Source organism: Trichomycterus rosablanca, chromosome 16 (assembly GCF_030014385.1).
Source record: "Trichomycterus rosablanca isolate fTriRos1 chromosome 16, fTriRos1.hap1, whole genome shotgun sequence".
NCBI lineage: Eukaryota > Metazoa > Chordata > Actinopteri > Siluriformes > Trichomycteridae > Trichomycterus > Trichomycterus rosablanca.
Window position 1 is genome coordinate 3,067,036 of NC_086003.1, and position 14,306 is coordinate 3,081,341.

General features: G+C 38.8%; 1 protein-coding gene across 4 annotated transcripts in view; it reads left to right on the forward strand.

Moving 5' to 3' along the window:
- Positions 1-14,306, forward strand: part of vav2 (vav 2 guanine nucleotide exchange factor) — a 166,490-nt gene that overhangs the window by 29,857 nt on the left and 122,327 nt on the right. The window lies entirely within an intron of this gene.

The following is a 14,306-nucleotide window of genomic DNA, read 5'->3' on the forward strand; positions in this document are numbered from 1 at the left end:
TTATTCTAGTAATCAGAAGGTTGCCAGTTCAAGCCCCACCACTGCCAAGTTGCCACTGTTGTACCTACTCTCAGTTGCTTGAATTGTATTCAGTCTGAACTATAAGCTGCTTTAAATAAATGCGTCTGCTACATGCTGCAAATGTAAAATTCTACCTTTTGTCTAAGCAATTGAGGGTTAAGGGCCCTGCTCAAGGGCCCAACAGTGGCAACCTTGCAGTGGAGGGGCTTGAACCGGCAACTTTTTAATTACTAGTCCTAACCACTACACTACAACCGCCCTTTTCTATAGTGCCAGTTCAGTAAACTCCTGAAGATTCAACTTTTCAGTCTAATTGTTTTTTTTATGATTATATGCCTGTTATTTATAATAAAATAAATAAATAAATAAATAAGTAAATAACTGTTAAAAAAAAACCTGAGGAAAATAGTTGCATTTTTATTATTGGTCTCAGACTTTTGGCTCCCAGACAATCCAGACAACGTCTAGACCACCACAGTAGTGGTATTAGATAATTAAATTGTGATGAAATTAATTATTTGAACATTAGCATTAAAACAAGTCAATGTCTTTCATTTTATCATGTAAATATAATTATTACATATTTATTACATATTTATTACAGTCCATATAAGGTATGCTCAGTGTTATGTACTATATAATTCTGTTATATTTAATAGCTTTAGGGTTCATTTCCTCATCAGTTTACTGAACCCCTGAGTGACTGATGCTGCTGCTGATGTATTTATCATGTTTTTATCATGCTGCATGAATAACAATAGATGTAGAAAAATGTTCTTAATTAACTAGTACAATAAGAATTTAACTAGCTCTTATTGGCTGTTAAATGAAGCACACTAGGAATCCGGGGTCACTAACTGAATCAGACGGCTACATCAATTATCTTCGCTCGGAGCCGATGGGAAGCCGGATCGCGGAGAGGGAAATGATATTTAATGACCAGAGCTTTCCCATGCCGCTCATGATTCCACTTTTATTTCCATGCTTAATTTGCTGTGTAACAGCAGGGTGGCTTAGTGAGAATTTACGTTGTTGATAAACAGCTCGAGGAAGAGAGAAGGTAGCAGAGAGGGAGGCTAATTTACCTGTCCTGTTTATTTTCGATTATAATGATAGAATATGGTTCTGGCATTCAATTTGGAGAGCATTCTTATCAATGTTTTGCCCATTACTGTTTCTCTTTATGACCTTAACTAGCCATAAATAAGCATTAAATGAGCAGGTTTGCTTCATCTCTATGATAAGAAACCTTCACTGTTTCACAGCCCAGCGCTTCTTAAATTTCTGGTTTCTCTAGTAGGATTGATAAATATTTATTTATTGATTTAACTTTGTAATGCATTCAAATAAAGTGTCTTCAGACTTGAAAGTAAATTTCGTGGCAGTTGTAGCCTAGTGGTTAAGCTACTAGACTTGTAATTTCAAAGTCGATGGTTCAAGCCCCACCACTTCCAGGTTGCCACTGTTGGGCCCTTGAGCAAGGCCCCTAACCCTCAATTGCTTAGACAACATACTGCCACAGTACTATAAGTTGCAGCTAAAAGCTGAAAATGTAAATGTAAAACGCACAAGATAAATTCTGACTGCTGGTACGCACTATCACTGACACTGTGAGCTAGTAACAGCTTTGAAGTATAAAACTCGTTTTGTTGCCGCATCATGAGCCCACATGAACTGTTGCGACGCCACTTCCATCTGTCTCATCAACACAAATGCATTTCCTGCGAGCTTTTCTTGCATAACACTCATTTTTAAGAGGCTTTAATTAGATTCTAATTTTATGTACTGATTTAGTGGAAGTAAAAGCTTCCACGCCGAAGTTCGTATTCACACTCTCGGGAACGACCGACGGATGACATCCCACTCATCGCCATCACTCTTCCAACGAGCCGACTCAATTAGTGCAGCACGTTAATGACATTATCATAACATCACGCTGTTCTGCCTCTTGAAAAAAGCAGATGAGCAGAATCTTCTGGAGCTTACTGATCTCGCATGTGGTTTCAAAATTACAGCAACTGGTGAAAGTATGTTTTTTAAATGTCAGGATGTATTATAGGGTTTATTCCTTCTGCACATGTATCATTAATAATTAAGGACACTAGTGAGCTAAATAAGAGGGTTTCATGTATCCTGTACTGAATAGGAAACTCTGGGCTCTGTTAAAAAGTTGTTATAATTATTGTGTTTTTTTTTCTAGAATTTAGAATTTTTACTTCAAGAGAAACGGATTTGCTGTATCTTGAAATCCTAAAAACCGTAGCTAAACTACCAGCTAGATACAACAGAGCAGTGTATGCAGGGGAGCTCTTGTAGAAACTTGTCTCATAAATGACCTGCTTTAGAGCAGCAGAAAATGTGGAAAAATGCCCGGAGAATCTCCAAACAAACTGCCATGGTTAGGAAACCCTGCCGAGTCTAGTGCCAACATGTCTGAGTAATACAGTAATCCAGCATGTTAAAATTCCGCTGCATTTTCACGTCACATAATTTAGACAGACACAGCGGATACAGCACCGACACTGTGTAATGGCACCGTACCAGCCTGCATCTCAAGAAGCCTGCTGGAGGCTGATAGTCATGGATAAGTGCCAAAGGCACATCTTATGCTTATAATCCCTTATCAAAGCCATAAAAGGAAAAAATTGTATTACCTCCGGCTCGGAACTGAGTCAAAAAAAAGAAGAAGAGCTATCCGGAGAACAACAGAGCATTTGTGTGACTGGGCTCTGATGCTGGTCAGAAAAGCCTCAATCGATGTTCTAGTTTATTCCGTAGCTATGCATTGAGGCTGAGGTCAGGGCTTTCAACTGAGATTTTCTTCATGTCTTTATAGAGTTAGCAATGTTAGAAGGGGTGTCTCAATACTTTTGTCCATGTGGTGTATTTGTGTTTAAATTGCAAAGCCTTGTAAAGAATGATGTAAAGAAACAAGTTACTTATTATGAAAAGAACAAGTTTTAAGACACTCGGGTTGGGCAGCAGTCTATTACACTTTCCCTTCAAAGCGAAGTAATGGATTGGCGCACCGTTTAGGGTTTAGGGTATTCCTGCTTTGCACACAGTGTTTCCCGGTGGAACCAGGCCAACCGTGACCCTGACCAGGATAAAGCAGTTGATGGAAAAAAAGAAACAAAAATTACACAACATTTAACATGTCTCAGTTATTCAGGACATATTTAATCCATCACAAACTCTTCAGCTTTTGTAAACCATTCTAAACAGCAGAGCAGCAACTGAAAGCTTTAATTATTGTTTAAGCTGTGATACTGTATCAGTCTTTCCTTCAGTACGTGTTACCGCTCACAGGGCTGCTGGAGTAAGTGGGACAGACATCTGAACGAAAAGCAGAAGTGTCAGGCAGTGAAGTCCAAAGCAGTTTCGGAATATTTTTGGCCCTAGGTAGAAGCTGATGTCAGTCAGCAGTGATGTCACTTTGTGCCCGTGGGTGGTATTTTTGCAAGTCTGTGCCAGTATGAGTGAACTGTTTTACTCTCAAATGTGAGGAATCTGTCTGATTTATTGTGATACACATCTACAGACAAAACCAGTTTAAGATTCCAAGGAAACTGTGTGGCATAAAAAGTGTATGGACTCTGTAAACTATGCATATAACATGTTACATCCTGGCATTGCAAATGCCAGTTAGATTAACTAGTCCAAGAAAACGTGAATGGTTGGTTGCTGTCATTCTATTTTAGTTCAGCTGTAGCTAGAATGTTAAATCAGTATTGAATCACTACAGTATGGTTTGTGTCTTAATTAAGGAAGTTAACACGACTGTATTCTCACAAAAAAACTCTCTCTGATAGTTCGTACAACACTTTTTTTCATGTAAACCTTTAACGGCAGCACTGGAGCAATTATTCAAGAAAAAATGTTAAGCAGTAGATGTGCACAGACCATAAATTGGTCCTGCACACGTGCTGCTAAATCCAAACGTTACTCATATTTGAAACTACAATACACAGCACAGCTACCTTAACGGTTGAATGTAAACCTAGAACATCCAGCTACAATGTGAGGCTTCATGTTCTGTCTCGAAGACGAAAATACCCCCCCTCCCTTTGTCCACAGAATTGGTTGGGAGTTTTTAGCTGCTTTAGACTTCGACATCTTGGACATTTTGACTAAGCGATTGCTGACTGAATTGCCGTAGGATTGCTAGGACGCCTCATAGTGCAAATTAACCAGTAAATGTGAGGCACTTGAACGCTAAACAAATAAAAAATGTTAAATCACTAAACACAAACCGTGAAGTTTACAGCTGAATCTCTCTGAATCCAGAGCTAAAGATTTCCCTTCCTGTGTTTTTTTTAAGGAACACACAGGTACTATATGATGTTGGATTTGCTTCATTACACTGACATCTGATCTGTCATAGCAATGTTTTTCTAACAAGGCTTCCATGTGACACATTTGCTAAGAAAGGTTTGATGCTGTGTCATATTTCACCCTGTTTTCTTGTTTGCCTGCCTTGCTTTGACTGTTTTGCTTTGAGTATCATCGTGTATTCGATATAACTCGACCAGGGAAACCGACGTGTGCCATTTGCACTTCAGTTATACATTTGCGTCTCCCAAGACTTCACAGATCATTATTATTCCATGCCCTCTCTGTGCCCCGCAATATCACAGCACAGTCAGATTAAAGCAGTCCCTTTTTGTCTGCCTGTCAGCCCCGCGGTGCTGCGATGCTGCAGTTCTGATCTTCTGTAAAATCTTCATAAAAGAACTTGGACGTGTCTGTAACACTCTGATGAAAGCCTAGGTGTAGGAGTCAAGTGGCTGTGAGACTCCTGCCCTCCCTAATATTTTTGCCTTCGTTAGAAAGGTTCAGTGAAGAGGAGCTGAACCTTGATCTTGTCAGTTCAGGATGTTTTTGTTTTACTATCTTCCTGCCAAAGCTGTTCTTCCTTTTTCTTTCCCTCAATAAGAAATGTGCACGTGCGCTTTTCTGGGTGTCTGAATCATTCTAATATTATGAAAGAATGTTTGTTTGTGCTTGTAGAGAATTGTTTTTTTAGTATGTAGTTAGGAATTAGAGGTGGGTAGTTACTGGCATGTTAATAATCATTGTTCATCATCATGTTAACATTTGTTGTTCGTTTAATGCTGTCAGTTCCAGCAGCTCAAGCTTAATTTGATCTGAGATCGGAGCTTCAGATCTCACACACACAAGTGATACAGAGTGTACAAGTTTTGACTTCTGAATATTAACTCAACCTCACCCACCCTCACCCACGCTCACCCACCCTCAATGCTCCAGTTCTGTTTATTTGAATACAGAACACTGCATTTCTAACCTGAACAGGGAAATATATGAAATATGTATTATTTACATCATGAACAGAGGCTGTTTGTGTCAGCTTGGAGTCAGACTGCATGTTAAGCTCTGTACATGTTGATCTTTTTCATTGGATATTTTACATCATGTCCCAGTATAAAGGTAGAAATCTGCTGATCATATTTTGATAACTACACAAATGTTGTGTGATGTATAACAGCTGCATTTTATGATTTCATAGCTTTTGTAATTAACTGGTTGCTAACAACTCAAATTTCATATTCACCATTAAGCATAATGACTTTATAATGTAATGTTCTGAGCTTGTCAGTTAGTGAATAACCCTCACTGATAACTGATAATTGATTATCGATTGGTAATTGATAGGGCTGGCTCGATACCACTTTTTTATGTCCGATACTGATACTGCAAATTGAGTATCTGCCGATACCGATACCAATCCGATATTGTCATTTCTCCTCTCGAACAACTAAGCAGTAATAATACATGCCTAAGTGCACCATGGTTAAACTAGCTATCTAAATAACGATGCTCAGACTGTGAAACTAATATTCAAAAGGAATAAATACAGAACCTACAACATCACACTTATACACAACTACTGTTTTTATTTTCACTTTTACACACAGAACATTTAGCAGCATTTTTGGTTTCACTTACGTTCGAGCTGTTCTTCACGTGACACATCTCGTTTTACGGCGTGTCGTCCAAAGTGTCTACAATTGGAAGATGTGGATGTCAATCGAATGCGATGGACCAATTAGAATTGACGCAGAGTTGAGATTTACATTAAGCAACAGTATCGGATTACATGTTTTTTTCCTTCCGATATAATTGATAAAATAAGCATTCCTAGTAGTAACTTTTTATTAAACATTTACATGCTGAAGTCAGTGTTATGGGGGAACGTTTTACTTTTATTAGTGGAAATACTGTATGTTAAATGTCTATTATGCCCGGATGGCCGTCTACACAGACATGATTGATTGTGTTTCCTAGGGGTGCTGCCAAAGCCCTGAGATGGATCCTGGGTATTCCTGCCTTTAATTTGTGACTTTAACTTGTTTCCTAGATGTCAGCTCACTGTAAAATCTAAAATAAACTTGATACAGCTAGCTTGTGTGCTTTCATACTTGCAAACATCAGGCATCACAAATCGAGATTTTACAATGTTTGCTATTCATGCATCATCCAACATCTGACTGTTAAATACAAACAAAGAGAAAATGTTTTGAATTTCATTTCATACTCGGCAGTAAAAACATTTTGCTCTTAATTAAACAAACTTGCGTTTTCTTGTAGAACTCAGCCGGGTGATCCTGGGTGAGTCAGCTCAGAAAATTTAATTAGCAAACTTTCTTTTGCTAGCTTAAAGACACCCACACAACGACCCTGACTCCCATTCAAATGGAAAGATTAAGGAAGGCCAGAGCACTTTAAAATTCAGACATTACTGAGAGAAAAGCACAATTATTGCTGCAAAAGGTGCATTTGGAGTAGCTGAGAGCATAAACCTTGGATAATTTACCTGTCTTTTCTCTGCCTGAGCGCTGATCATGTGTCAAAATGGAACAAAATGACAGATTCAGAAAATTTACTTTTCTTATTATGTGGTTGTTTTATATGAAAACGTTTTTGGATGTTGTTTATTATAAAATCATCAGTGTCAGTAGGAAGAGAATATTTTAGAGGATATTTTAAATTGGTTAACACAAATTTATCAACTTCTTATTAGATAAGAATACTTATCAACTGATGTTGTTTACAGCCTTTACTTGTGTATTAAAGAAGTATGTACCCAGGGTTTAGTCTATATTTCCTTTCTTGCCTTTAATCCTGTCCAACAAACATGCCAGTGAGCGCCCAGTGTTTCCAGAAAGTCTCCAGACCTACAGTGACCCTGCATATTGGGTAATATTTTTGCCCTAACAATATATTGCTCGTGATCTAGTTCACTATCGTAGTAACAGTACACAAAGAGCTTACTGTGAATCTTTAGTGGAGGGCAAAACATATAAAACTTATTAGTGTTTGCTGTTTTTAATTCACATCTCAGGACTTTGCTGATTTAACCCAGAGCGTTTATCATAAACAGCGTCCTCCTCCACTCATTAGGTGGCATGAGTCACTTTTACACGTTTACCGCCTCTCCAGTGAACTGATGTGCTCACCACAGCCTCACCTGTACTCGGGGTTCTGTGCTGCTAATTAGCAGCGTAAATGGTGCCTCCGGTGATTAAGTAATTATTTATCCTGGCTATGAAGACGATTATTTAAATGAAGCTGTGCATGTACGCCCTGGAGTCAGATTAGTAATTAAGGGGCTGTTTTCCATGGTAATGACATTAGTCATCTCTGAGGTAATCGTAAAGAGAATACTTACAGCTGCACATCCAAACACAACACAGTCAAGAAAGCCGACAAGACATAGGACATTCTTTAGAAAAATAGAAGAACGCCTTTATTTGTCATATATACAGATACACGTGTACAGTACAATGAAATTCCTTTCCCACATATCCCAGCTTGTTTGGAAGCTGAGGTCAGAGCGCAGGTTCAGCCATTGTATAGCGCCCCTGGAGCAGACAGGGTTAAGGGCCTTGCTCACGGGCCCAACAGTGTCTGTATTGATAGCCCAAAGCTCTACCTACTAGGCTACCACTGTTCAAATATATACACCCTATGCATTGTCCACTGTGTGAGTGTGTGTGTAATAGGGAATAAATAGCCTTCATGTTTGCTGTATGAAATGTAAAGTGAACAGAATGCCCACATAAACTGTGCTGGGATTTTATTCCAGCCAAAGCTCTTAAATTCTTATAGATTGTTACGATCTACCCATTTGGTGGTTTTTCTTTTTCATTGGTTCATAAATATTCTGCAGATATTGACTGGTATCAATTTGAGGTTAAAGCAGAGTACGTCATATCGGAGAAGTAAATTGTGGTGGGTTCAGTTTCTCTGGAATCAGTAGGCACAGTGCACTACCACACCCAGGACAGTACGCCTATCCATCCTCCTCCTGTTGTGGTCACTGCCTCATTTGTTGGTTATTTTCTGAAAGCTGAGACTGTTCTGATAAATCCCCTTAGACGAGATGTGAGGTGTTCAATCACCTTTTTAACCCAGTCTGATACAGGGAGTGAACAGTGTACTGTGTCGGTGTTACACAGAATAACATAAAATCATATCCCTGTTTTGTTCTGTCTTCTAAAGGTTTTTTTTATTACAATATTAACAGTGATTTATACATGTGGTAAAAGATCATATTTTGCTTCATCTCTTAGCTATGAATATGAAGGCCACCAAAGTGACAATGTTATCAAAAACATCTGGAAGATAAACATATAAATTAATACAATCTAAAAATGTGAGAGGGATGACAGTTACTAATGACTAGTTACTAAAAGTCCCGTTAGGGTAAAGGGGAAATTTAGGCAGGTGGAACTACAGTAATAACATATCCAACTTCCTTTTTTACTTCCTCTTTTCAGAGGAAAAGGTGCCTTCTTTTTTATTAGGACATTTTCACACCTTTAGTTCGGTGCTCTGGTCAGTATCAGATGATGAGTTAGTGCACCAAAATGCAACACGTTAAATCTGGCCTGAGATTGTGCCAGTAATAACACAACAGTTGAAGATAGCGACGTGACTCTGGCTGTTTTTATAGTAGGGGAATATCTGGCCAGTAAATCCTGGCTGGGCCATTAGTGTAAAATCCTCTGATGTCACAGCCAGTGCCTTTCTCTATTATATCATAAACGGGTCAGTCTTTGTTCCCCAGCAGTGGCATCTTCTGGCTCGGTTGGCAGAGTAGCACCGAGGCATTTTTGCTTCGTCACGCATCCTATCTCTCTCTCTGTCTCTCTGCCTGGACTTTCTGTAATGCATTTATAAAGAGGAATATCTAGCAGCGTACTCTGGTGTGTTCTTATCAGTCGACGCAGTAATTCCAGTATTTATTCTGTGTCCCTATTTAAAAGCCTTGGAATCTTTGTGACCTTACCATAACCTCACTATGGAAACATTATTTATTTTATATATCAAAGAAGCATGTGAGGTCTTGACACCAAGGTTGATCACCACTGCATTAGACCAAGACCAAATTCCAAGATTTATTTCCAGCAACCTTTTATACAAATTATATAAAGGGGAAGATTAACAAACTTCATTTAGAAGGAAAATCCAACCACATTGCAGCATCTTTGACAGAAATGTGTAAACTGGCTGGCGTGGCTGCTCATGTCCACAGGGGCTGATCCCACACTTCATGCTTTAAGAAACCTCTGTACGTTTTTCGCATTAAGATTAGCTTTAAGCTGGGCGTGTTTGATTTTAAGACAGATGGTTTTCCTATAGGGTGCTTTCTGTCTGATTCAGTAATGACATGGAGGGGGGCTCCTGTGATGCACGTGGTGCTTGGATAATGCTATCAGATTTGCATATTGCAAATCAGCATGCATTATTCATCTAGTGTCTGCGTCTCCAATTAGTCAAAGTGGAGGCTTACGCTGGAGAGGGTTTAACATCTGTGTGACCCGGAAATCTTTAGGGCGACTGGGCGAAACAGGGCTGAATGTAATGTTCTTGTGAATGTGGTGTGTGTTCCTGCGCCCAGTTTACCCAGGTCTCCTGTGGGTTGTGCCCTGTTGTTTTGTTCATTCTGCTCTGAGAAGTTAGTACTTTTTAGTCTTTAACACAGAGTAGCTGAAATTATTATAAGTTCGAAAACCCTAATCTTACAACAGGAAAAACCCCTGATATTGTCACCCTGTATTTTTAGATCTCATTAGATATTGTAACCCGAGTCTGTATTGGTTGAGAGTCACACTGCCTTTGTGTGGTTTGTCTTTACTTTTGGAAGGGGGGTGTTGCACCATCACCTCTGCATTGTATTTCCTTGCTCCTGTGAGGTTTGTAGTGATTCAGGCTTGAGATAAACTTGCGATGGTAAACTCTGTGTTTCCTTTATGCTGCTGACAGATACGCTGTCTCACCCTCTGATTCACTGTCTGCTCATCTGGAGAGACATGCTGGAGAGACGTTTTGACTTTTGACCACTGTTTTGGGAGCAGCTCAGTGTCTGTATTAAAGCACAGTTTACCAGAATACCGCTGACCTCTTCTGTATAGTCTGCTTTTTTGTTGTTGCTTTCACTCCTAATTTTCATCTAAATCAGACACAACCACTGAGGAGTCTCTGTGGAGTCCCTCTCTTCTCTTCTGCCTGTCTCTCACACTGTAACATTTAAAAAGTGTTGATAGAAATCGACAAAATAAAGTTTCAGTAGGAAGGCAGGATCTGTGAAAAGCTGCACCTCCAGAGGAGAAAGTTAATGTATTATTCTCTGTGCGAGCGCGATACAGCCTCGGGATAGACTGTCAGCCTGACACCTCTTTGTAACTTCCTTTTTTCTCTCTTTGCTTCTCAACCATGTCTTCCCTGCTGTTGTTTATCTTATGCTTTTTCTTTGAATTTTTTAGTTTTTGCTGAAAAAATTGAGTCTGTGACATTCAGTTGCATATTTGCATTTAGTTTTTGGTGCAGATTTGATTGAGAGAACATCAGACCCAGAGCGGTAGAGAGAACAGAGTGGCGACACTCCCATAGGGAACCGTTGGAAAGGGGGCGGGACATATTTTCTGTGCAGCTTCCGGGTTGTGGAGCTCTGTATAGTTCCAAACATCCCATAGAGCCCCATTCATTTCCACTACTTATCAAGCATTTTTAGCTGTTTGTTGCTTTGTTTTAAAAAAAATAATGAATTTGATGTCATTAATATACGTAATACTGTTATTATTTAGCATTTGCTCAGCACTAAATGTTACATGTTTATCTTAATTAATAGGTATAACTGAATTTAGCTTAGTCAGCTAAGCTAAATTATTGACACTAGAGTCTTTTCACCTAAAATTGATTAATTAAAAGTTGATTAATCAAGAGTCTTGTTACAGAAATGATAATAAAACATCAGAGCCATAATAAATCATTATACTTTTACTTTCATTCTTAAGTACATTTGAAGGTAAATTTAGTTTAGTACTTTAGTGGAGGTAAAGAGTATTTTTACTTTTACTACTACTTTTACTGGAGTAATATGTTACCTTGGATATCTCTACTTCAACTCAACTACATGGTTTGTGTACCTTGTCCACCACTTACATTAGACAAAATGAACTAGTGCATATTAATTATGAATTAATTCATGTATTACATGTAGGAATAAATTATTACTTACTCATGAAATAAGACATGAATTAATGCTATTTCATGTACCTGCACTATAATGTTAAAGGTATTGGTACGGTAGTGTGTTTATGAATCTGTTCATTCAGTGCAGGTAAACCTTATGAATCCAGCCACATGGCTTAGTGTTTAACCAAAATGATTATTATTATGAATCCTCAGGAAAGTGAAGGGAGATTAGTTTATGTAAAAAACAAAACATAAAAAACTGTCTAATCTCTGTACTGTATATTGTCTCTACTACTTAATGATATCGCATTATGTAATGTATGCTAATATAATGTACTGTGTGTTAACAAGAACGACCTATTAAGTCATTATAAACATCAATCTTCCACTTCATATACCAAATTGATATTAAAGCAGATGCAGTAAATGTAAACGCAGTTGAAAATACCCAGAAATTGTACAAATGTTTATTATTTAGCGTTTAATATTTCACTCACTGCTGCCTGTCCCATATGAGAACATGACAGCGCCGGGTTTGTTTGGAACTATTGGAGGGTTACATGAACCACGTGACCGCGTAGCGGCGAGATCAAGGAGTGTCGCAACTCTCTCTATCTACGGCTCTGATCAGACCCACACATCCACACCTAAAGCCCGGAATTTTCCCAAAACTCTGCTGTGAGAAAGAAGGAGTCTGATACATCGTCTCGGTCTCTTCAGTTTTCACAGGCTTGGCACAGGCTAATCAAACCCTGCTCTGTACCACGCAACCTCCGAGCCACTAGTCTTGCTCCACTTGATCCTCCACCCAGGACTAGAGGAAGACAAGCATCAAGGCTCTTCTCTGTACTAACACCCAAATGGTGGAATGAACTTCCTCTGTCTGTCCGAACATCTGAGTCTCTTGCTATCTTAAAAAAACTATTAAAAACCCACCTTTTTACTAAACACTTAAGCTGACTTGTACTGACTTACTAACACACTTTTCCATTTAAAAAAAAACAAACAAACAAAAAAAACCACTTTGGTTCTAACAGGTTTTTAGCAGATTTGTGTTCTTGGACTGCTGTCTTCTTAAACTAGAGTAATAAAATGTTTACTATGGAAGCACTTCTGTAAGTCGCTCTGTATAAGAGCGTCTGCCAAATGCCGAAAATGTAAATGAAAATGTTGGCGAAGACTTTTGGCCCCGTTGGTTCATTTGTCAGATTTTAAATCATTTAAGGATTTAAAAATTCCCCTAAAACATGATTTCCACTGCTGTAAGGGAGCACATTTTTAGACACGGATTGTGCATTGACATGCCAATTTTAACCATTATAATAATCCCTGTGCCAGATGGTTAACAAGGGCGTGAGCATCCTGCTGTAAATATAACCACAGTGTAAGCTTGGTGTAAAACATCTGAATAAATTAATATAAAAATAACCACAGATCATCTTGTATATGGTCCTAAATTACACTGGAATTGAATACATGTAATTTAATTTGAGAGTAACAGAAGTCATCCTGAGGAAGAAACAATGAGTTGTTTATTTTGCACTGTGCGGAAGGAATGCACGTTGGAATGTGATTTCCTGGTCAGTAAACATAGGTGTTTTTCAGTGCAAGCTTAGAATCTTTTGTATATCTTTACGCCCTTTTTGTCTTCTGTTTTCGTAGCGTTTAGCGGAACATAACTGTCCGTTTGTTCACAGACATGATCATAATCTTCATGTGCTGTGTGCAGACTGCAGTGACCGCAGCACGGTTTGGCCATCGTACATGGTTGTGTGTTGCAGTGTGTTGTGTTTGAGTGTGTATTGTGCCCCTGATTAACACTGGCTATTAAAGCTGTTATTGGATTACCAGAACAAGACCCCTCTGTTTTACACTCATTCATATGGAGACCACAAATGTAATTTGAGTGTTATTGAACAATTACCAGCTTCATTAAGCAGCTCTTCTGGGTGTATTCTGGATCGCTGTAATAGAACTAAGACCTGTATGTGTGTACATGCATGTCATGGCATGCACTCGCCCAGTCATTGACCTCTGGATTGTTGAGAATAAACACTTATGACAGAATAATAGGTTTAATCTTAAATCACTTCACACTTCCACTAACCCTTAATTTGAAAATAATTTTTTACTGGCTGTCCTAATTTACATACTTATAAAAACAGCTCTTCCAAACATTTACTGTATAATGTGTGTATAATACGTTAATACAGTATAATCCCACTGTAAATGTCTATATGGATTGGATAACTATGGACTATTCAGGACATTTTATTTGTTAAGATACATGAAGTCTGGGCACTCGGGTGGCGCAGTGGTAAAACATACTAGCCCATCAGTGCTGGCATTTCACATGTTGAAATATCAGCTTTGATATGGGCAGGACCCGGACCCCTACACAAACATAATTGGCTTGTCTGAGAAATGGGGGCTGGCGGGATCTCTGCTGGCTGTTTGATGGCATCTGCACCAAAACGGGGGATAATGTTGGTTACTCTCCATGTGCGATAGGGTAGAAAAGAAGCAGTCGGCTACTGTACTGGGGGGGTTGGTATTGGGGTCAGGAATAGAGGCCTGCTTAAGTAGGGCTGAAATACGATCGGATAATTGGATACAAGATAAGAGAATAAGATATTACCACTATATTTTAACCTACTGTGTGAGAGAAGACTTGGCAGATTTCCCCATGATGCAATGTCAACAATCAGATGAAATGTTCGTGTTGCACCACTTCCCAGCACGAAATATGCAAAGGTTTAGCTCTTCATGTAGTTAAAACAGAA